This window comes from Homarus americanus, unplaced genomic scaffold (genome assembly GCF_018991925.1).
Source record: "Homarus americanus isolate GMGI-L3 unplaced genomic scaffold, GMGI_Hamer_2.0 scaffold32929, whole genome shotgun sequence".
Taxonomy (NCBI): Eukaryota; Metazoa; Arthropoda; class Malacostraca; order Decapoda; family Nephropidae; genus Homarus; species Homarus americanus.
In genome coordinates, this window is record NW_024737097.1 from 10,366,580 (window position 1) to 10,390,681 (window position 24,102).

Consider the following 24,102-nt stretch of genomic DNA (forward strand, 5'->3'; position numbering starts at 1 on the left):
TCTTGTGACTATTCTGCCTAAACAACTCAACAGCCTTGGTAGTGCAAAATGAAGCCATATGCATCATTCTAGAATTGCCCAGTCAACAGAATTATGGCTTATGAGGAAAAGAGCTCAGGCTGCGCCCTCCCTATCTACAGAGAGGATGGCTCTATTTAATACCATGTTTTGTGTCAAGTTTTTTGAAGAACAATGGTTTCACATACTGGCTCAAACTGATTTGATGTTCCTGTATCCCAACTATCTCGCTAGCAGCTACAAAAAGACTCTCTTTGGGGCGTATGACCCTATAAAAGTGTTGCAGATCTCTTGAAACTGAATGTCCCAATCCTCAGACAGACACATTAATGCCATCCCCCCTTGGCTGGATATATCAGTTCCTATTAATTTAAATAATATTGGTAGTAGCAAATGTTACGACATAAATGCTTAGTGAGATGTATCACACACTAAAACTATTAACAGACACTTGAAATACTAGTCAAGTAGATCTTATGCTTTTACTGATGGTTCTGTGCGAATTAAACACAGGTAGAAGAGGCTGTGCAGTTGTAAAGATATAAACTGGGCCAGCACAACACAAACTGAACTAACTGGGATCTACTTGGCTGCCAGACTACCTTAAAGAAAATGGAGGTAGAGGTGATATTCTGTGACTCAAAGTGCCCGTCAGGTTCTATATGTCTATAGTTGTATGTGATATTAAAAATGTGATATTTGCCAATGAAACGGTTTATATCGTTGTGTGGATTCCGTCCTATGTTGGAATTAGGTATCATGAATGTGTGATAGACTCGCCAATAGGGGCGTATGAAAGAAAATGTTGACCGTGATCTTGGCCAGTCCAATGCTGTACTTTAAAACATTCTAGTCAAGAATCGCGAACTCTGATCTAGAAAAGAACTGAGAAATGCGAAGACCTGACAGTTTAGCAGCATTAGTAAACACGACAAATTTTGTGACCAAGAGAACAGTAAGGCCAGCATTAGGACAGAACTGAACAATGTGATATACTGTGGTTGTGGCAGGAATTAGGCTGGGATACAGACACATCTGGCAAGTTAATGACGCTGTGCCCATGCTGTACTCAGCATGTAAACTTTGTGATAAACATTTCAGCTTGGCAGACACTATATTATTGAATGTGACACTGTCAAAAGACGATCAGGTCACCTGGCTTATCATGAACTTTGTAATTACTACATTGAATCAGGGGTGCTTGAGGACATTCTTGCTGTTTATCCAAAATTTGCTAGCCCACACTGATTAGTCTTCAATTAGAATATGACGTCCAATGTATATAAACCACTGTCCTTGCATGGCAGTGAACAGTGACATCACCCACATGACTCTGACCTATTTATACAGCTAATGAATATGATGTATTTCTTTGTGTACGAACCTCTGTCCTGCATGGCAGTGAACAGTGATATCACCCACATGACTCTGACCTATATATACCGTTAATGAATATGATCTATTCCTTTGTGTATGAACCTCTGTCTTATGTGGCAGTGAGAGGTGATACCACCCTCAGTGTCAAGACCTGACTGAATTACTCAGAATAGGCAAACTATTACACCAAGCTTTGTCAATAAATTTGTTAAACTAAAAAAAAAAAAAAAACCCTCACTCTTGATCTTTTTTTTCCATTTCGTATTTTTTTTCGCCCCATCCCTCCCCAGGCCCTGATGGGTCAATGACCTGTGCCCGGGTGGGCTAATTCCTATAAAAAATTTAAGTAAAATTTTCTTTGTTATCCACTGAATGATACAAAGGGGTCAGTAGTTCATCTAAGGTACTTCGAGATTGTTTTTTTTAATCCTTGGGGTTTAGTTAGGGAAACTAGGCATAATTAATTATATATAACTTAACAGTTAATCTGCAATGAATCCTCCATAGGCGACCATTTAGGAAATATGGCTACCACGGTTAGCTTGCGGTGAATCCAAAGTTCCTCTAATCATCAAAATGGTGATGCGAGTCAAATTTTATGCTTGTATCGTAAAGTTCACAATACTGTCCCCTTTTCTGCATGTACTAACTTCTCTAGAGTGGAGCGTCATGTTCGTTTTGAATTCGATTCGTCTATCACTACTTAGAAAATTGACCAATCAGCAAATCAACAGAAACTTATTGTCCATATACAGTAGACTATATGAAAACCGAAAACCAGTTCCCTTCTAGAAGGATAAGGAAACTTCCCCAGCAATTGACAGGCTTTAGAGAACATTTATTGTATTTGCCTTTAAATTACCACTGATGAGAATCAGAAGCCTGGAGTGGTTTGTTTAATCATTTATTGTCATTAAAAACCGATGTAGTACCAGAATCCTGGAGGATAGCGAATGTGATACCGATTTTCAAGAAGGGAGATAGATCACTATCCTCAAACTACCATCCAATTAGTTTAACATCAATTGTAGGCAAATTACAGGAAGCAATAATTTCAAACTCAATTCGAAATCACCTCGGGAAACACAAATTGATCAATGACTCCCAGGATGGCTTCACAAGTGGGCGTTCATGCCTGACAAATCTATTATCATTCTTTTCAACTGTGTTCGAATCAGTGGCTGACGGACACGATTATGATGTGGTTTATCTCGACTTAGGCAAAGCCTTCGACAGGGTCCCCACGAAAGACTAATACTTACGTAAAGTGGAGGCACATGGAACTGAAGATGTTCTAAACTGGATTAAGGCGTGTTTACAGGACAGGAAACAAAGAGTCAGCATTAATGTCACTAAATCTGACTGGGGGTAACGCCACTAGTGGAGTACCCCAAGGCTCAATACTTGGACCATTACTATTTGTAACATACATAAACGACATAGATATAGGCGTAGACAGCAACATAAGTAAATTTGCTGACGACACAAAAAAAGGGCGTGTAATTAAATCGGACGAAGACTCCACAAAACTACAGGAAGATCTAAAAAAAAAAATCGCATGGTGAAAAAAGTCAGTTGAAAGTTAATGTGGACAAATGTAAAGTACTTCGCCTTGGAGATATAAATAGTGAAACCAGATATCAGATGCACAACATTGATATAGAAATCCGACTGTTAGGAATCTTAAACCAAGACAAAAATGCGTATTTACTTGAAACAGGGCTAACACAGTACTTGGCTTCATACATAGAAGTGTTATTTACAAGACTAGCGAGGTTTTTCTAAAACTCGTATCATGCGCTTGTGAGACGGCTTGGATTATGCAGTTCAGTTTTGGATCCCGTACTGCAGAATAGATATCGAATCCCTATAGAGCGTACTGAGGAGGACAACAAGACTAATCCCGGGCATTAGGAACTTTGAGTAAAGAGATAGATTGAAGCATTGAATTTTTACTCCTTCGAGAGACGTAGAGTGAGGGGCGATTTGATTGAGGTGCACAAATGGAAGTCAGGGTTAAACAAATGTGATATAACAAAGGTACTTAAATTATCGAACCAGGAACGAACTCGTAACAATGGTTTTAAATTAGACAAATTTAGATTTAGGCGCGAGATAGGTAAACATTGGTTTGGAAATAGAGTAGTGGATGAGTGGAGCAAGTTATCAAACTTCATCATTAACTCGAAAACGCTGGATAGCTTCAAACAAAGGTTGGATGGATATATAAGCGATATGGGTTGGGTGTAAAAGGGATTGCCCAGTATGGGCCAATAGGTCCGCTGCAGTTTCCTCCATTCTTATGTTCTTATACGAGGCTACTTTGCAATGTACAGAATCTGATGGAAGCACTTAACCAGTCGGAATAAGTTCTCTATTAATTGACTCCTATTGGATGACCCCCCAAAGAAAAAATATTTTTTTGCACTTAATAGTCTTATCTATGAATTACAATACAGTCTAAAATTTGTCAGTAGCTTAAAGAATGACATCCATATTAAATTATGTAAATTAGCGGCACTAGGAGGTGACATCCCCTTCCAGTACTGAAGATATTCCCTTTAGACAGAGTAACATCACTGAGTCTTCTGTTTTGATTCACTCTCAAATGAAATGACAAAAATGGGACCAAAGCTTCCCGACTACAAGCGATGTGGGTTAAATACTGATGTTTATTGTGACCACCATGTGGCAATAGCAGCTGCACAAGTGTTAGATGAAAGATTTCTATTATATTTATTTACAAATATATAATTTCTTAATAGGTTTTGTGATGTTAAATTTCTGAATAAACAATAAGATTATTAAGTGATCAGTTGCATATTGGTTATAAACGGTGGCTTTTTGTTTATATAAAAAACAAACAATATATATATTTATGTGGCAACTTTGCGCCTGGAACGCGTCTCAGGAAACGCTAAGGAACCTTAACTCCCGTCAGTGTAGAGTTATATGTGGCGAGAGTAGTGTGTGTATTATCGTTCTTCTAGTGCGATAACTTTTATTTTTGCCATGATATTGCTGGGATATACATAAGTCATCATTGTATCTGAAAACAGAATCCACGGCTGACTCTGAGAGCTGTGATAACAAAAATGGTATGTATGAAGTAGTGAAGTTAGTATTAGTGCAAAAGAGGGGCCGGGCCAGGCTGGTGAGTGTGGGCCCAGTAACCTCCGCTTCACTCTCATCTTCACCATTTTTCCCCGAGAAGTTGTTTTGTATTATGTTTTATATATTTTACGGCATTTCATATTTAAAAAAAACTGCCTTTCCTTAATATGCCGCGACATGTACTTTTCAAATATTATGGACCAATCCACACACACACACACACACACATATATATATATATATATATATATATATATATATATATATATATATATATATATATATATATATATATATATATATATATCCTGAAACCATTCAATCACTTAATGCATGTCATAGCAAGACAACTTTTATCAATCCTATCCAAGGCAAACGGACCTTACAAATACTGTACCCGTTTTCAGGCAACTGTAAGTGTCGGGGACCATGTATTCTAAGCGATAGCATATATTTATTTTATTTTTTTTAAAGTAAAAATATGTTGCTGCTTAATATTTCGGGTATGTCAGTATTTTTTTCTTTGCTAAGGCGAACTTGTTGAGATGTGGCTAAGAGAAACGTCCACTCTTGCCTCACGTTGAGATCCCTTCACCTTTCTGTCTCACTTTGAAGTCTCCTCACCTCACTTCTTGCCTCACGTTGAGGGCTCCTAACCTCACTTCTAGCCTGTGGGGCTCCTAACCTCACCTCTAGCCTGTTGAGGGCTCCACTTATTACCTGCTTTACGTTGAGGGCTCCTAACCTCACTTATAGCCTGTTGAGGGCTCCTAACCTCACCTCTAGCCTGTTGAGGGCTCCTAACTACTACCAGCCTCAAGTTGAGGGCTCCTAACCTCACTACCAGCCTCACGTTGAGGGCTCCTAACCTCACTACCAGCCTCTCGTTGAGGCTCCTAACCTCACTACCAGCCTCTCGTTGAGGGCTCCTAACCTCACTACCAGCCTCTCGTTGAGGGTTCCTAACCTCACTACCAGCCTCACATTAGGGTTCCTAACCTCACTACCAGCCTCACATTGAGGGTTCCTAACCTCACTACCAGCCTCTCGTTGAGGGTTCTTAACCTCACTACCAGCCTCACATTGAGGGTCCTAACCTCACTACCAGCCTCACATTGGGGGTTCCCATCCTCACTACCAGCCTTACATTGGGGGTTCCCTAACCTCACTACCAGCCTCTCGTTGGGGTTCCTAACCTCACTACCAGCCTCACTTGGGGTTCCTAACCTCACTACCAGCCTCACATGGGGTTCCTAACCTCACTACCAGCCTCACATTGAGGGTTCCTAACCTCACTACCAGCCTCACATTGGGGTTCCTAACCTCACTACCAGCCTCACATTGAGGGTTCCTAACCTCACTACCAGCCTCACATTGAGGGTTCCTAACCTCACTACCAGCCTCACATTGAGGGTTCCTAACCTCACTACCAGCCTCACATGGGGTTCCTAACCTCACTACCAGCCTCACATTGAGGTTCTAACCTCACTACCAGCCTCTCGTTGGGGTTCCTAACCTCACTACCAGCCTCATTGAGGGTTCCTAACCTCACTACCAGCCTCACATGAGGTTCTAACCTCACTACCAGCCTCACATTGGGGGTTCCTAACCTCACTACCAGCCTCATTGGGGTTCTAACCTCACTACCAGCCATACATTGAGGGTTCCTAACCTCACTACCAGCCTCACATTGAGGGTTCTAACACACCAGCCTCACATTGAGGGGTTCCTAACCTCACTACCAGCCTCACATTGAGGGTTCCTAACCTCACTACCAGCCTCACATTGAGGGCTCCTAACTTCACTAATTTCACTACCAGTCCCACGTTAAGAGCTCCTAATCTTGCTGCCTCACTTCACTCCCTGCCTCATGTTAAAGACTTCCCCAGGGCCGGAATACAAGGGCGGATTCAGCGGGGGGTCCTGGGGGTCCGGAACCCCCTTTTCATAAAAAAAAATCCAAAACTTTTTCTTTAGTGTAGTTTGCAATTCAGGCATTTTTGTATAGTAAAAGCAATTACTATTGACCTCAGAATATCTCCTAATATCAAGTGCACATTGCTTCAAAATGGCCTCAAAATGCCCATGATAATGGTGGGCTCGCTTTGGTCGCCATGTTTCCCCACCTAAAACGTCTTTTGATATTCCAGGATCCGCCCCTCGATTAATAAGGCTGTAATCTTAGTCCCTCATATTTCTAGCCCCTCGAGTGTAGGCCCTAATTTTGATAAAATAAGCCCTAAATCTCTGTCTCAAGGTTAGTAAAGTAACATCATAGTAACTTTAGTGTCCTGGTAAAGTGTCCACCTAATAGCTATGCCAAGCACTCAAGTCAGTGAAGGTATCAGACGGTGATGTCAGAAATATCCAGATGATTTCCCAAAAATAGAAAGATGAGATGGATGTATCGTGGTGGATTTTGTTCCCAGGTGTAGAAATTGCATTGCGGCTGTATTTATCATCAATGGTTACTAGCTGAGAGTGAAATTGTCAATCCTTAAACGTGGGTGATATTATTCACGACTTTGCCGCAGCTAAAGCCAGGAAAAAACAACAATCTTTGATTAAAAATATGATCTGTATTCAGATGCTGTTCTGTTTGATACCACAGTTTAAAGCTAGAGAGGAAGAAACCAGTATTTGATTTTTTTTTTACATATCGGTAGCTTTTATTTTAATTTTTAAATTCGGTAAGTACACATTTCTGTTTGAAGATTTTATGAATTCTATACAATACCGGTATCTTACATAACACATACAGTACAAGCCCTTTTATTAGCCTTCGTCCCCTCACACACAATGCAGCCTTGCTCCCCACCTGCCTGCTTAGAGTTGAAGACTCACCACCTCACTATCTGCATCACGTTGAGGTCTCTTCGCCTTCCTGCATCACACGTTCAAGGTCCTCACTACGCTCTTCACTGTCAAAACTCCGTCCTAACTTTCCTGCTTCACGTTCAGGGCTCCACACCGGCCTGCCTCATCTTGTCATTTTCGTCATGTCACAACCTATCTCCATTAAATGTCTCACCTTGAAGGCACCTAGCTTCTTGCCTCACCTCACTACCTTCGTATTAAGTATTCTTCACCTACGTGTCTGATCTCGTTATCTGCCTCATCTTATGGGTTCCTCGCCTTCCTATCTCACCGCAGTACTTGCTTCATGTTATGGACTCCCCCTCCGTCCTTCACTCCACTACATGCCACACATCGAGGAATCCTACGAGCCTAGACCAACACTGCCTCACCACCACACTTCCGCCACACCACCACAATACCACCAGACCAACCATACTAACTCATCACCCTCACACTATCTCCACACAACTGTATCACTGCCACATCACACTAGTCACTCTACCATACATAGCCTCAATACCACACGACCTCCATACCACCACACTACCATACTTACTAAAACACTCGCCATATCACTACACCGACTCCTTACTAGGTACCAAACCACATCATTAGTGTTTTGGTTTACCACCGCAGTACAGTTACCCTAACCACATACTGCCACATTACCGTCACACCGCCACACTCCCAACACAGTACCATGCTATCACCTCCAGACCACCACACCACCAAAACACTGCCACACCGACACACTACCACCATACTATCATATGATCTTCTTACAACCACCCTACTGCCACACCACAACATTCCCCCAGTAGTTCCACATTAACGCCACACCACCATTCTGCTGCCTAACTACCTTACTAACGCCGCCTCATTGCCATACTATTGCCACACCACCACATTTCTGCCTCACCACTACAGTCACACCACACATTGCTGCCACTCTACCGCACTACTGCTACACCACCATACTACCGTCGCACCACCATGGAGTGGTGGTGGTGGGTGAGGGGGAACACGGAGGAGTGGTGGTGGGTGAGGGGGAACACGGAGGAGTGGTGGTGGGTGAACACGGAGGTGGTGGTGGGTGAACGGAGGTGGTGGTGGTGTGGAGGTGGCGGTGGGTGAGGCTGGAGTGGCAGTGGGTAATTATAGAGTGTGGTGGTGGTGGTGGAGTGAGGAAGAACGGATGAGTGGTGGTGGTGGAGTGAGGAACAGATGGTGGTGGTGGGTGAGGAGATGCTGGATGATGAGTGGTGGTGGGTGACGGGGAGGGAACGGATGAGTGGTGGTGGGTGAGGGGGAGGGAACGGATGAGTGGTAATGGGCGAGGGGGAGGGAACGGATGAGTGGTAATGGGCGAGGGAAGGTTGAGTAGAGAGTAACGGTACAGGTGAGGCAGTGGAGGACACCAAAGACTGGCCCTCATGTATTGCAACACAGCCGCTCCACCACATTGTGTTCCCCGCCTTACCTTGCTCACCTCCCAGGTAGGTTTAATATATGGTATAGGAATCCTTAACACGAACATTTTGTTGTCGAGAATGATGAAAATACTACTTGCTTCCTGACATTAAATAAGAAGTATGTTCTCAGTGCTCTGCTGTTTAAGAGTAGCTTAATATTTTAATTTTATTCTTTTTTAACAAGTATTGTATTTAACATTATTTTATGGTAAATTTTTCGGATCAAATCTTGTAATTCGTACATCTTTATTAATAGGTTAGGTGAAAATAACAGCTAATATTGCAAAAAAAACTCACCAAACCTTACTTAAACTAACCTGACCTGACCCCACGTGAGGAATCGTCACCCCGGCGCGCTGTGAGGTGACGACTCTTCAGGTGTATGACACACTGAGCTAGTGGTGAGTTTCCTACCTACATCCTACGTCGCTACAAGGTTTGGTGTATGACACGTAACATGTCGCGTGTTTGACAGTGACATAGGCACTTCTCAATAACGAGGCGTGGGTCACGCACCACCTGCTCGTCAGGTCGCAGTGAAAGTGGCGGGGTAAGGTCGGGTCAATCTGTGATCACATAGTTACAACGGTGAATGTCTTTGCTACCATGAGTATCTTAGTGGCAGTACCATTAATATGTGAGTGTGACTACCATGAGTGTGACTACCATGAATGTGTGAGTGGCAGTACCATTAGTATGTGAGTGTGACAGTACCATGAGTATGTGCGTCTGAGTACCATGAGTATGTGAGTACCATGGGTATGCGAGTGTGACAGTACCATGAGTATGTGAGTGTGACAGTACCATGAGTATGTGAGTGTGACAGTACCATGCGTATGTGAGTGTGACAGTACCATGAGTATGTGCGAGTACCATGAGTATGTGAATGTGAGTACCATGGGTATGTGAGTGTGACAGTACCATGAGTATGTGAGTGTGACAGTACCATGAGTATGTGAGTGTGACAGTACCATGAGTATGTGAGTGACTACCATGATTATGTGAGTGACTACCATGAGTGTGTGAGTGTGACTGCCATGAGTATGTGAGTGTGACTACCATGAGTGTGTGAGTGGCAGTACCATTAGTATGTGAGTGTGACTACCATGAGTGTGCGAGTGTGACTACCATGAGTGTGCGAGTGTGACAGTACCATGAGTATGTGCGTCTGAGTACCATGAGTATGTGAGTACAATGGGTATGCGAGTGTGACAGTACCATGAGTATGTGAGTGTGACAGTACCATGAGTATGTGAGTGTGACAGTACCATGCGTATGTGAGTGTGACAGTACCATGAGTATGTGCGAGTACCATGAGTATGTGAATGTGAGTACCATGGGTATGTGAGTGTGACAGTACCATGAGTATGTGAGTGTGACAGTACCATGAGTATGTGAGTGTGACAGTACCATGAGTATGTGAGTGTGACTACCATGAATATGTGAGTGTGACAGTACCATGAGTATGTGGGTGACTACCATGAGTATGTGAGTGTGACTACCATGAATATGTGAGTGTGACAGTACCATGAGTATGTGGGTGACTACCATGATTATGTGAGTGACTACCATGAGTGTGTGAGTGTGACTGCCATGAGAATGTGAGTGTGACTACCACGAGTATGTGAGTGTGACTACCACGAGTATGTGAGTGTGACAGTACCATGGGTGGTGTGTGACTACCATGAGTATGTGAGTGTGACTATCATGAGTATGTGAGTGTGACTACCATGGGTTTGTGAGTGTGACTACCATGGGTTTGTGAGTGTGACTACCATGAGTATGTGAGTGTGACAGTACCATGAACATGTGAGTGTGACATCACAAGGATAGTAGTTTGACATCACAATTATATGAGTGTGACAGACCGTGAGTATGCAAGTGTGAGAGTACCATGAACATGTGAGTGTGACAGCTTCACTGATTTGTCAGCGTGACAGTACCATACGTGAGTGTGACATCACAAGTATGGTAGTGTGACATCATCACAAGTATGGTAGTGTGACATCACAAGTATGGTAGTGTGACATCACAAGTATGGTAGTGTGACATCATCACAAGTATGGCAGTGTGACATCACAAGTATGGTAGTGTGGCATCATAAGAAGTATTTGAGTGCGACAGTACCATGAGTATGTGAGTGTGTGAGAGTACCATGAGCTTGTGAGTGACAGTACCATTAATCTGTGAGTGTGACAGCCTCATGAGTGTGTGAGCGCGATAGTACCATGGGAATGCCAGTGAATATATGGGTGTGACAGTATCATGAATATATGGACGTGAACAGTACCATGAATATATGGGTGTGACAGTATCATGAGTATATGGACGTGAACAGTACCATGAATATATGGGTGTAACAGTATCATGAGTATATGGACGTGAACAGTACCATGAATATATGGGTGTGACAATATCATGAGTATATGGACGTGAAAAGTACCATGAATATATGGGTGTGGCAGTATCATGAGTATATGGGTGTGACAGTATCATGAGTATATGGACGTGAACAGTACCATGAGTATATGGGTGTGACAGTATCAAGAATATATGGACGTGAACAATACCATGAATATATGGGTGTGACAGTATCATGAATATATGGGTGTGACAGTATCATGAGTACATGGACGTGAACAGTACCATGAATATATGGGTGTGACAGTATCATGAATATATGGGTGTGACAGTATCATAAGTATATGGACGTGAACAGTACCATGAGTATATGGGTGTGACAGTATCATGAATATATGGGTGTGACAGTACCATGAGTATATGGACGTGAACAGTACCATGAGTATATGGACGTGAACAGTACCATGAGTATATGGACGTGAACAGTACCATGAGTATATGGGTGTGACAGTATCATGAATATATGGGTGTGACAGTATCATGAGTATATGGGTGTGACTATCATGAGTATATGAACGTGAACAGTACCATGAATATATGGGTGTGACAGTATCATGAATATGGGTGTGACAGTATCATGAGTATATGGGTGACAGTATCATGAGTATATGAACGTGAACAGCACCATGAATATATGGGTGTGACAGTACCATGAGTATATGGCGTGAACAGTACCATGAGTATATGGACGTGAACAGTACCATGATTAAATGGACGTGAACAGTACCAAGGAATATATGGGTGTGACAGTATCATGAGTATTTGGACGTGAACAGTACCATGATTAAATGGACGAACAGTACCATGAATATATGGGTGACAGTACCATGAGTATATGGGCGTGAACAGTACCATGAGTATTTGACGTGAACAGTACCATGAATATATGGGTGTGACAGTATCATGAGTATATGGGTGTGAACAATACTATGAGTATATGGACGAACAGTACACATGAATATATGGGTGTGACAGTATCATGAATATATGGGTGTGACAGTATCATGAGTATATGGACGTGAACAGTACCATGAATATATGGGTGTGACAGTATCATGAGTATATGGGTGTGAACAGTACCATGAGTATATGGACGTGAACAGTACCATGAATATATGGGTGTGACAGTATCATGAGTATATGGACGTGAACAGTATCATGAGTATATGGACGTGAACAGTACCATGAATATATGGGTGTGACAGTATCATGAATATATGGGTGTGACAGTATCATGAGTATATGGGTGTGACAGTATCATGAGTATATGGACATGAACAGTACCATGAATATATGGGTGTGACAGTACCATGAGTATATGGGCGTGAACAGTACCATGAGTATATGGACGTGAACAGTACCATGAGTGTGTGACAGGAACGTAAGTATGGGAGGAATGGTACGTTGTGTTACGGTGTTTTGTTGTGTTGCAGGGTGTAGGAGTAATGTGTTGCAAGATATAGTAGTAATATTATGTTGAGTTACAGGGTGAAGGAGTAATGTTATGTTGTGGTGCACGGTGTGGTAGTAATGTTATGTTGTGGTGCACGGTGTGGTAGTAATGTTATGTTGTGGTGCACGGTGTGGTAATGTTATGCACGGTGTGGTAGTAATGTTATGTTGTGGTGCAATGTGGTAGTGGTGTGGTGCACACGTTGTGTGGTAGTAATGTTATGTTGTGGTGCACGGTGTGGTAGTAATGTTATGTTGTGGTGCACGTTGTAGTAATGTTGTTTGGTGCACAGTGTGGTAGTAATGTTATGTTGTGGTGCACGGTGTGGTAATGTTATGTTGTGGTGCACGTGGTAGTAATGTTGTGGTGCACAGTGTGGTAGTAATGTTATGTGTGGTGCACGGTGTGGTAAATGTTATGTTGTGGTGCACGGTGGTAGTAATGTTATGTTATGGTGCACGGTGTGTATGTGTTGTGGTGCACGGTGTGGTAGTAATGTTATGTTGTGGTGCACGGTGTGGTAGTAATGTTATGTTGTGGTGCACGGTGTGGTAGTAATGTTATGTTGTGGTGCACGGTGTGGTAGTAATGTTATGTTGTGGTGCACGGTGTGGTAGTAATGTTATGTTGTGGTGCACGGTGTGATAGTAATGTTATGTTGTAAGGTATAGGAGTAATGTTATGTTGTGTTGCTGGGTGTAGGAGTACTATGTTGTGCTGCAGGGTGTAGGAGCAATATGTGGTGTTGTAGGGTGTATGCATAATGTTATGTTGTGTTGCAGGGTGTATGGATAATGTTATATTGTTTTGCAGGGTGTACGAGTAAGGTCATGTGTTGCAGTGTGTAGGAGTAATGTCATGTGTTGCAGGGTGTAGCAGTAAGGTCATGTTGTGTTGCAGGGTGTAGCAGTAATGTCATGTGTTGCAGGGTGTAGGAGTAAGGTCATGTTGTGTTGCAGGGTGTAGGAGTAATGTCATGTTGTGTTGTAGGTATATTGTTATGTTGTAGGGTATATGAATAATGTTATGTTGCAGGGTATGAGTAATGTTATGTTGCAGGGGTGTATGAGTAATGTTATGTTGCAGGGTGTAAGAGTAATGTTATGTTGCAGGGTGTATGAGTAATGTTATGTTGCAGGGTGTATGAGTAATGTTATGTTGCATGCAGGTGTATGAGTAATGTTATGTTGCAGGGTGTATGAGTAATGTTATGTTGCAGGGTGTATGAGTAATGTTATGTTGCAGGGTATATGAGTAATGTTATATTGCAGGGTGCATGAGTAATGTTATGTTGCAGGGTGTATAGTAATGTTATGTTGCAGGGTGTATGAGTAATGTTATGTTGCAGGGGTGTATGAGTAATGTTATGTTGCAGGGTGTATGAGTAATGTTATGTTGCAGTATGTTGCAGGGCGGAGTATGTTATGTTGCAGGGTGTATGAGTAATATGTTGCAGGGTGTATGAGTAATGTTATGTTGCAGGGCGTATGAGTAATGTTATGTTGCAGGGTGTATGAATAATGTTATGTTGCAGGGTGTATGAGTAATGTTATGTTGCAGGGTGTATGAGTAATGTTATGTTGCAGGGTGTATGAGTAATGTTATGTTATGTTGCAGGTTGTAGGGGTAATGTTATGTTGTATGTAGGTTGTAGTGTCGCACACAAGGTGGTGAAATGCGTCTAGTTTGGCAGCATTATGTTAGTGTTTAGATGCAAGCACTGCTTGCTCCCCCTCGCTTTCAGCTGCCGCCGTTAGCTAGCCCTCGTGACGAACAGAAAAGCAGGTTTCCCCTGCCAGTACACAGCCTCCTTACCATCAAGACTCCTGCTGTGCCTCCTCGTGGCAACACACGGTAGCTGGGTGCCTCGTGGGCCCAGGCTAGACCAGCAGGGAATCTCGGAGTAGCAGTGGGCCCCAGAGGGATGGCACATAGGACCACTGGCATGTGGACACGTTCTGGCGCCTACCAGCCATTGCCCCGCTGCCTTGCGGATTAACCTTGGTAGGTGTAAGGCTATGGGAGTAAACCTCGAACAAAAAATCTGTGGTGGAGCCCCGCATCAGGCAGACATGCTTACAGAGCTCCAACAAGACCCCAACGGCGGTATAGGCAGAAGAGATGACCACCATGGAAACCCAACGACTACACCGGCAGACGAAGGCAATGCCTGATAGACAGGCTACTACGGCGAAACCCAACAATCTGGGATATCGGCAGTCCATTGCAACTCTCCCTCTCCCCAGTCGTTGCAACACTTGCACCACTGAATCAGGAAAAGGGAGAGCCAAGATGTGTGGTTGCAGCCTTACCTCCTCCCTCACCACATAAATCAACTCACGCACAACCATCACCCAGCTCATCATGCCTCTCATCATCATCAAAACCCCTATACCCCCGAAAATCCTATGGCGAGTGGCGACAGGGACAGGCAGAGATGACAGCTGGGAGTCTCTAGTCACAACTCTGCACATGGGTGGCACTGATAAGATGGTCGTTTATGCATTGGGATCTAGGCAGTAGTGCAATCCGGCCCTGTCTGTGTGACTGAGCCGCCCTTTCGAGGAGCCACTCTGCTCACCCCACACGGGGAGGGGGCTAGAAAAGGTGCCCTAAACATAGCCTGCCTAAAAACCCAACCTGACTGGGCAACCTCACCTAGTAAGGTCATCCTAATGCAGTCGAAAACACAATCAAAATCACAAATCTAAACAAAAACAAACCATACAACCTATTATGGTCGCTGCATGGAATGTCTGGACCCTACTGGATATTGGCACAAATGAGCGTCCTGAAAGAAGAACTGCCCTTGTAGCAAAAGAGCTGGCTAAGTATAACATCGACATAGCAGCCATCAGTGAGTCCCGGCTCCCAGATGAGGGCCAACTCACAGAACGGGGGTCTGGCTGTACCTTCTTCTGGAAGGATAAGTCTGCTGCTGAGAGAAACTGCATTTATGGAGTTGGCTTTGCCATCCGCCAACGCATCCTCACAGGCTAACTGAAATGCCTATTTGGGATTAACGACCGCCTCATGACGCTTCGAGTTCGACTGAATCACTCACGTCATGCCTTTTTCATTAGTGCATATGCCCCAACACTGGATGCAGAGGATGACATAAAGGAAGCCTTTTACGCCGACCTCGACTGAGTGCTAACCTCTATCCCCAGAGAAGACAAGGCTGTGCTCCTTGGCGACTTCAATGCTAGAGTTGGCAGAGATGCTGATATTTGGCAGGGAACCATAGGGAGAAATGAACTAGGGAAGTGTAATCCCAACTGCCTACTCCTCCTCAGCAAGTGTGCTGCGCACAACCTCACTATCACCAATACCTTGTTTCGGCAGGCCGACAAGTTCAAGGGGTCGTGGCAACACCCACGATCCTAACACTGGCATCTCATTGACTACATCATTGTCAGAGAAAGAGATCACAGAGATATCCTCATCTCCTGTGCCATATGTGGTTCAGACCACTGTGACACTGATCATCGACTTGTTGGAACCAAGCTCTCTCTTCACGTCGCCCCAAAACGGCGAAGGCAACAAGCCTCCAGAAGAGGTTTTAATACAAAGCGTCTGGAGAATCCAGTGGTAGCATATGCTTTCAGAGAGTAGCTCAAACATGGGCTTATAAATAACCAAAGAGCAAACAACGCGAATCTCAGTGCCGAATGGGATACTCTCGACACTGCTATGACAATAACCTGCAGAGAGACCCTCGGCCAGTTCAAAAGAACACACCAGGACTGGATGAAAATGACCCGGCAATCAAAGTACTCATCGATGATAATCATGCTGCTTTTACTGACTGGCAAAACAACCCTCAGTCTCCAACCAAAGCTGATACCTTCCGCAAGAAGAAAGCGGCTGCCCAGCGGGAACTTCGCAATCTAAAGAATGACTGGCTTTAAAATAAAGCATGTGAAATACAAAAAAAATGCAGATTAGCTCAAGATGCATGAATTTTTTCAATTCCATTAAAACATTTTACTGGCCAATCACTCGTGGTGCAGCCCCCCTCTGCTCACCTGTTGGTAACTCCATAATTAAAGACGATGAAGGCCTCCTTCAGCGCTGGAAAGAGAACTACCATTCATTGCTCAACCGAAACACCAATGTGGATGTCCTGACTACCCAGCAAGTCCCTCAGCATCCAAAGCTGACCCACCTCAGCTATCCTCCATCCCTGGATGAGGTAACTACTGCCATCAAACAGATGAAAAATAACATAGCCTCAGGGCCTGATGGAATCCCAGCCGAGGTGTATAAAGCAGGAGGACCTCTGCTTACAAGCCGTCTCCACTCTCTCCTGGAGAATGTATGGGAAAAGGAGGAAATCCCCCAAGCTCTAAAAGACGCCACCATTGTCAATATTTATAAGAATAAGGGAGACCAGTCAGACTGTGGCAACTACCATGGGATCTCGCTGCTCTCAGTAGCTGACAAGATTATCGCCTGAGTCCTCCTGAACAGACTTCTTCCTGAGGCGGAAATCTTCCTCATAGAATCTTAATGTTTTTTTAAACCATCACGTGGCACCACTGACATGATCTTTGCTGCCCGCCAGATACAGGAAAAGTGCAGAGAACAGCGACGTGACCTGTACATGGCTCATTGATCTAACCAAAGCCTTCGACTCGGCCAACAGGGAAGCTCACTGGTGGACCCTCAGCCGTTTTGGCAGCCCACCAAAATTCATCGCCATTGTGAGGCAACTCCACGATCGTATGAACGGCAGTGTCCTACACAACGGCACCCATTCGACCGCTTCCCCATCTAAACAGGGGTTAAACAAGGGTGTGTACTTTTACGAACTCTCTTTTCCATTTTCTTGGCTGCCTTCCTTACTCGTGCGAGTGCCAATTTAGCCGGCCGGTTGAACATCGAGTACTGGATGAAGTGGGGTCTTTTCAACATAAGACGACTCCAGGCAAGAACTAAGGTGTCGGCAGCTTCCATTACAGAACTTCAGTATACAGACGACCTCACCCTCTTTGCTCACATTGAACACGACCTACAGGAGATCCTGAACACCTATGCAGATGCATATGCATACTTTGGCCTTGAAGTGAATGTACGTAAGACTCAGATTCTCTTTCAACCTGCCCCTGGTTCAGACAAATCTCCACCATCCATCCAGCTTAACGGTACTACCCTCTCTAACGTTACCCACTTTCGGTATCTCGGGTCCCACCTGTCCACCACTGCAGACATTAATGAAGAGATTCAGCATTGGATCAGATGTGCATCTCAAGCCTTTGGCAGGCTCCAAAACTGGGTCTTCAGCTGTAGGGAGCTGAAATTATCGACAAAGCTGCACATATATCGAGCAGTGGTCCTCCCCACCCTGCTATACGACAGTGAGACATGGGTCACATACAGGAGGCACCTCAAGGCACTTGAAAACTTTCACCAACGTAGTCTATGTTCCATCATCCGAATTTGTTGGGAAGACAAGAGAACAAATGCCAGTATTCTTGGTGACACCAACTGGAGGAGCATCGCGGTTACCATTATCAACTACCCTGGACTGGCCATGTTACCCGCATGGACGACGTTGGACTGCCAAAGCTGCTATTTTACAGTCACCTAACAAATAGTAAACGTAACACCGGCGGGCAATTGGAAAGGTATAAGGATAGTCTTAAGACAAACCTGAAAAAGTGCCAAATCGACCCCCCTCACCTGGGAGTCGATTACTCCACATCGTAACGCTTGGAGGAGCACCACACGAGAGGGTGTCAATACTTTCGAGTTAACCCGACTGCAAACCGAGGCAGACAAGCGCCAACGCCGGAAAGACGCTTCCACCGCTCCTCCCGCACTAGATGCAGTCTTCCACAGGTGCAACGAATGTGGACAACCCAGCGGGTCCCGTATCGGCCTCTTTTGTCAACTCAAAACTCACCAAACAAACTTAATAACATATTATCATAGCTGGATGATCGTCATACTCGAATTCGAGTGTCAACAAAGTAGTAGTAGGTGTATTGTTATGTTGCAGGGTATAAGAGAAATGTTTTGTTGTGTTGCAGGGTGTACGTGGAACGTGTTGCAGTGTGTAGTGGTAATGTTATGTTGTGTTGCAGGAGTAATGTTATGTTGTGTTGCAGGAGTAATGTTATGTTGTGTTGCAGGATGTAGGAGTAACGTGTATTGCAGTGTGTAGGAGTAATGTTATGTTGTGTTGCAGGGTGTAGGAGTAATGTTATGTTGTGTTGCAGGGTGTATGAGTAATGTTATGTTGTGTTTTAGGGTGTAGGATCATTGTTATGTTGTGTTGCAGGGTGTAGGAGTAATGCTATGTTGTGTTACAGGGTGTAGGAGTAGTGTTATGTTGTGTTGCAGGAGTAATGTTATGTTGTGTAGCAGGTTGTAGGAGTAATGTTATGTTGTGTTGTAGGGTTTAGGAGTAATGTTATGTTGTGTTGCAGGATTGTAAGGGTAATGTTATGTTCTGTTGCAGGGTGTAGCTGTATTATGTTGCTGGGTGTATGAGTAATATGTTGTGTTGCAGGTTGTAGGGGTAATGTTATGCTGTGTTGCAGGGTTTAGGAGTAATATGTGTAGCAGTGTGTAGGAGTAATGTTATGTTGTGTTGCAGGGTGTAGTAATAATGTTTTGTGTTGCTGGGTGTAGAAGTAACGTGTGTTTGCAGTGTGTAGGAGTAATGTTATGTTGTGTAGCAGGGTGCAGGATTAATGTTATGTTGTGTTTCTTGCGGGGTGTAGAAGTAATACGTTGTGTTGCAGAGGTTAGGAGTAATATGTTCTGTTGTAGTGTGTAGGAGTAATATTATATTGTGTTGCAGAGTGGAGGAGTAATGTTTTGTTGTTTTGCAGGGGAGGATGAATATATGTTGTGTTGCGGGGTGTGGGAGTAATACATTGTGTTGTAGTGTGTAGGACTAATGACACGTGTTGCAGGGCAGGAGTAAAGTTTTGTTGTGTTGCAGGTAGTAATAACAACATTTGTTCCAGGGTGTAGGAGTATTGCTATGTTGTGTTGCAGCATGTGCAGGTAGTAGTAATGTTGTATTTTTTGCAGGGTGCAGGATCTCTGATATGCCTGCTCGTACTGGTCGTCTCAACCAGTGCCGAATGTAAGTATTGTATTTTCTTAACAATATTTAAAACGTTCAAGGACATTTGTGAAGTATACTGTACACATTGTCGTTATTGTGATTAAGTGTATTCACTCAGGCCTGACCTATAGCCCAGGAACTTTAGTCTAAATATCGAGGTAAACCGGAAATAATTAGAAAAAAAGGCTGAAAATTGATACGGATATAGAGTTATGTATCCAGAACAATACTGCTAAAGTTCCCACCACATCCGGCCCTGTTATTAGCCGCCACATTAGAAAAATTTAAAAGCTAAATAACTGCTAAAGTACTGTACTAGTTTTATTGCAAAATAATATTAAGTAGAAGTTGTTAAATTTTGAATACCCTTTTGAAGGAAAATAATTAAAATATACAAATTGGGGATTTTTTTTATTAACTCGTTGTCTCAACGAAGAAAATTAATATGCTTCAATAAAAGATATAGAAAAAATATTAAACTTCTAAATATGTATAGAATACTTTGGGACACAGTTCATGCCCAATCATCTGTTTACCACACGATATCAGGTCGTGCTTATGCCCGTATCCTACGAGCGCACTTTGTTACACAGTTTGCTATAAAAAAGAAGATGGCAACCATTATTTGCCATACAAAGGGTTTGAGCCGCATGTCAAAACTGTGGTTACGGTACTATGATCAAGTTTCTTTGATGAAACTCTTTGTCAGAGCTGAACGTAAAGAGCAGTGGGATTTACGCTTGTATTGTGTGCGCCAAATGCTTCCGCCTTTACACGCTGCTGGACATTTACCATATGCGAAGTCAGCACAAATCTATTTGTAGCAGATGTCTAAACTTCCTGATACAATGCCAAAGAAAGAATTTGAACAGCTTACCAAGGAATGCTTTTCACTGTATGTCGTAACAAACGATACTTGATCGGGGACATGGACAGATATGATCATAAAACAGTTTTTAATGAGAAGGATGAAATGCTCTGGAAGCCCCACTCGTGGCCGAGGTATTACGGAAATCACTTACCAGTGGATACAAGCAATGCAAGCATGTACAGTCCACGCCACTTGCAACCCACACAGACAGGCGGCCTCGAAATTCTTAACCGGTAACCTCGGTGGGTGCAACCTCTCCCCCACCCCACCTCCAGAAACACACAAACCAGGCAATTAATCGGTGGTCAGCCAAGGTATAAAGTCAACGCTTACCCCCGAACACGTTAGTATGGATAAAACTATTTTTTTGTTTCTGATAAAGTATTTAACCTGATATTGGAGTTTCAAAACAGGCCACTGCTCATTTGTACAGGATATTCCACTAATGAACGTTGACCAGAGAGGCTGACAGACACCCACCGTGCCTCGAGGCTCGCCTTCCCTCGATAATATGTCGATAAGGAGGAGGAATTTTGGGCAAAAGTGGTGTTCACCGACGAAAAAAATTTTTCGTCCAACAACCATGGCCGTATATATTCATGTGTGGCGCCGGAACAACACTTAGCATATATATAAAGTTACGTTTGTAGCCTGTAACAAGGTTAATTTTAGTGTACTGTACATGAACTTACACAATCAAATCCCGCATATCTTGCAGCAAATAACAAATCATAATTTGTCATAAAAATGAAGAATATAGCAGTGATAAGGTCTACATTAGTTTACGGAGATATGATGGGCACAATATCTATTGTATGAAGAGTAAGGGTGACTGTGTGGCGGTGGATGACAACGGCGTCGGGAATGTCACAGCGATTCAGGGAAGATTTAATGCCGAAAGGTATGTTGACATCCTTAAATATTTTTTCCTCCCCTCTCCGCGAGAGGGATTTTCCCCTTCCCTCCCGTCCCCATAATATTTGTCCAAGATCTGCATGATGGATTGGCCTTGCAAAGGGGCAGACATGAACGCAATCGAAAATCTTTGGGGTTTAATTGTGAACACCTGTGGGCCGGCGAGGAAGAGGTGTAAGGTGATAGTCCACACGGACCTTGTTCGGAACCACGCCGGGAACATGAGGTCAAGACTGCAGGCCGTGATGGAGGAGGGGGTGGGTGGGTGGGCAGGCTATTAAATAAAGGGGAGAAAATAGGTGTGTTTGTAAATATCCTCTTCCCAATGAGTGGTAGTAGGAGTAATAACCAAGGCAAAATGTCAAAGTCTGAATTGTGGTCTACTCTAAATATAGTTAACTATATACATTCCACTTGGGGATATCACTTTGTCAAGGAAAAACCGGAAGTGATGTAATCAAATGATATTGTATGAACGTAATTATAAATTATTTTGTTACACAAAGTTTCGTTCATTATGAGAAGTTCATTTGGTGTCAAAATACGGTGAAATTGGATTATTTAGAGCTATGACCACTTGCTTGTGCTCGCGTTTAGTTGTTGCTGTGAAACACACCCCGTGGAGTGGTGAGGGATGTTTGATGTAAGTGTCTATATTGGGAATTGACACAATGTTGTTATTTACGAAAACTATGCCGATGTTAGGATATGTCAATTAGATATCCTTAATAGCGTTAAAGATTGTAGAAGATAAAGGTTAAACCTCTCCAATCGTTAATATAACCTTAAGGTGCCCAACCTTACGGCCATACCAATACCAACCTTCCGGTTATGAGACTTAGCAACCATATTCGCTGTGCTTTGCCTAGCTGGGCTAGGACCTTATTCTTCCTGGTAGACCTTCTCACCAACTGTATCTTGCTGGATGAATATAACTCTGTAATGTTATATGTTAACCATATTTAAGTGAATTTGTTATCATTTCTACCCTGAAACTTATTCCTCATTAACGTTTAATTCTATTTGTGTACTGTAAGTGGCTTCATTCGTTCCCGCAAATGCTGTTCATTTTTAATTAAATAAAACCTCACAATAGAAATAATGAAACAATTTAAGTAGTTTACCCCCAAAACCAACGCCGTTTTCTAAAGCCCCCCATAAAAATTAAGACAACCTTGATTATCTAAACCACTGAACTATCAACACGTCAAGTACTGCCCAGTAAGACCCTGCCATAATTTACTACTGAAAATAATCCATCGCGTCTGTAGCGAGTTTCCGAGTGGATACGAAATCTATCACGGATGGACGGATGGACAGCATCATTACTGTACTATATATCCCCAAACTTTCGTTTCGGGAGGAATATTGAAATAAAAAATAGCATCGGTCAACAAGGAACGGCGCCCCTAATACAGTAAAACGAATGACTTTGTGTCTTCATAAAACTTAGAAAAATCGGCGTTCAATGGAAGCTTAGGAAAACGTGGCATCCCTAAAAACTACATCGAAAAATAGTTTGATGCTCTTGAAACATGAGGAGGTGGTCTACTGTAATGCTCCCGAGGTGTGAGGACTCTCCCACACATCTAAACCGGGAGGAGAGATTCAACTCACAGAAAACGTTGACCTCTGACGTTGAGCTGTGACAGTCAACACTGAAAATTTCAAGATCAAATGGTTCTCTGCCAAAAAAGACCTTAATCCTAATCGCCCCATTTAAATTAGGATCCATTGTAATTACTATATAGTTACTGGGACCTATTATTACTAAGTTCCAATCCCAATGGTTAGGTTAGGTTGTTACTAACTAGGACTGGGGCATGTTTGACGAATCAACATCCGATAGATAGGACATGACGCCTCCGAAACACGAAGCAGATTTGTTAATAGCTTGTAAAGCAAGATAATGAAACCAAGGCAGCATGGTAAGGGTCATTTTATCTGTGTAGCAAAAACTTTCCAGGAGAGATACAAATGCCTCTAAAACAGGTGAGTTTGATCACTGTACCCACTTGAATGGAAGAGGTAAGGCTCTGGCGGGAAGACGGTGGGAGGGGGAGGACTCCAATATCCTCATCAAAGACTATATAAGAAAGACGGGAAAGCAAGGCAAAAAACGCGTAAGCCACACAGCATATAGATGGGTGCGGGATCAACAGATGGCGTTAGTGTGCAAGGCACGGGTCGTCTGTTTGTTTACACGAAGACCGGGACATTTAACCATGAGTGAGTGTCACCATCACCATGGAAACATGCCACGTTGCCAACAGATGGCGTTGATTGGAGCTCTGGCTCATTTTTTTTTTATCTATAAAGGAAGACGCTTTCCCGTATTTCTTATTATAGTCTTTGATCCTCATAGACGGCGTGGGGGAAGGGGAGGTGGGGACTTCCATGTAGACAGCGACGTAACCACAGGCAACCGCAAAGACGGTGTAAGGATAAGGAGTGGGTCCAACGTCCACGTGAACGAGTGGGAGCATCACGTTGACTCATTAATGATAAGGGAGGAACA

General features: G+C 43.3%; 1 long non-coding RNA gene across 1 annotated transcript in view; it reads left to right on the forward strand.

Annotated features, from left to right (window-relative positions):
- Positions 1 to 4,348: 4,348 nt before the first annotated feature.
- LOC121873096 overlaps positions 4,349 to 24,102 on the forward strand; it is a 47,300-nt gene continuing 27,546 nt past the window's right edge. The window contains exons 1-2 of the long non-coding RNA XR_006090195.1: positions 4,349 to 4,493; positions 19,762 to 19,816. This is a non-coding gene — a long non-coding RNA (uncharacterized LOC121873096). The remainder of the gene's footprint in view (positions 4,494 to 19,761; positions 19,817 to 24,102) is intronic.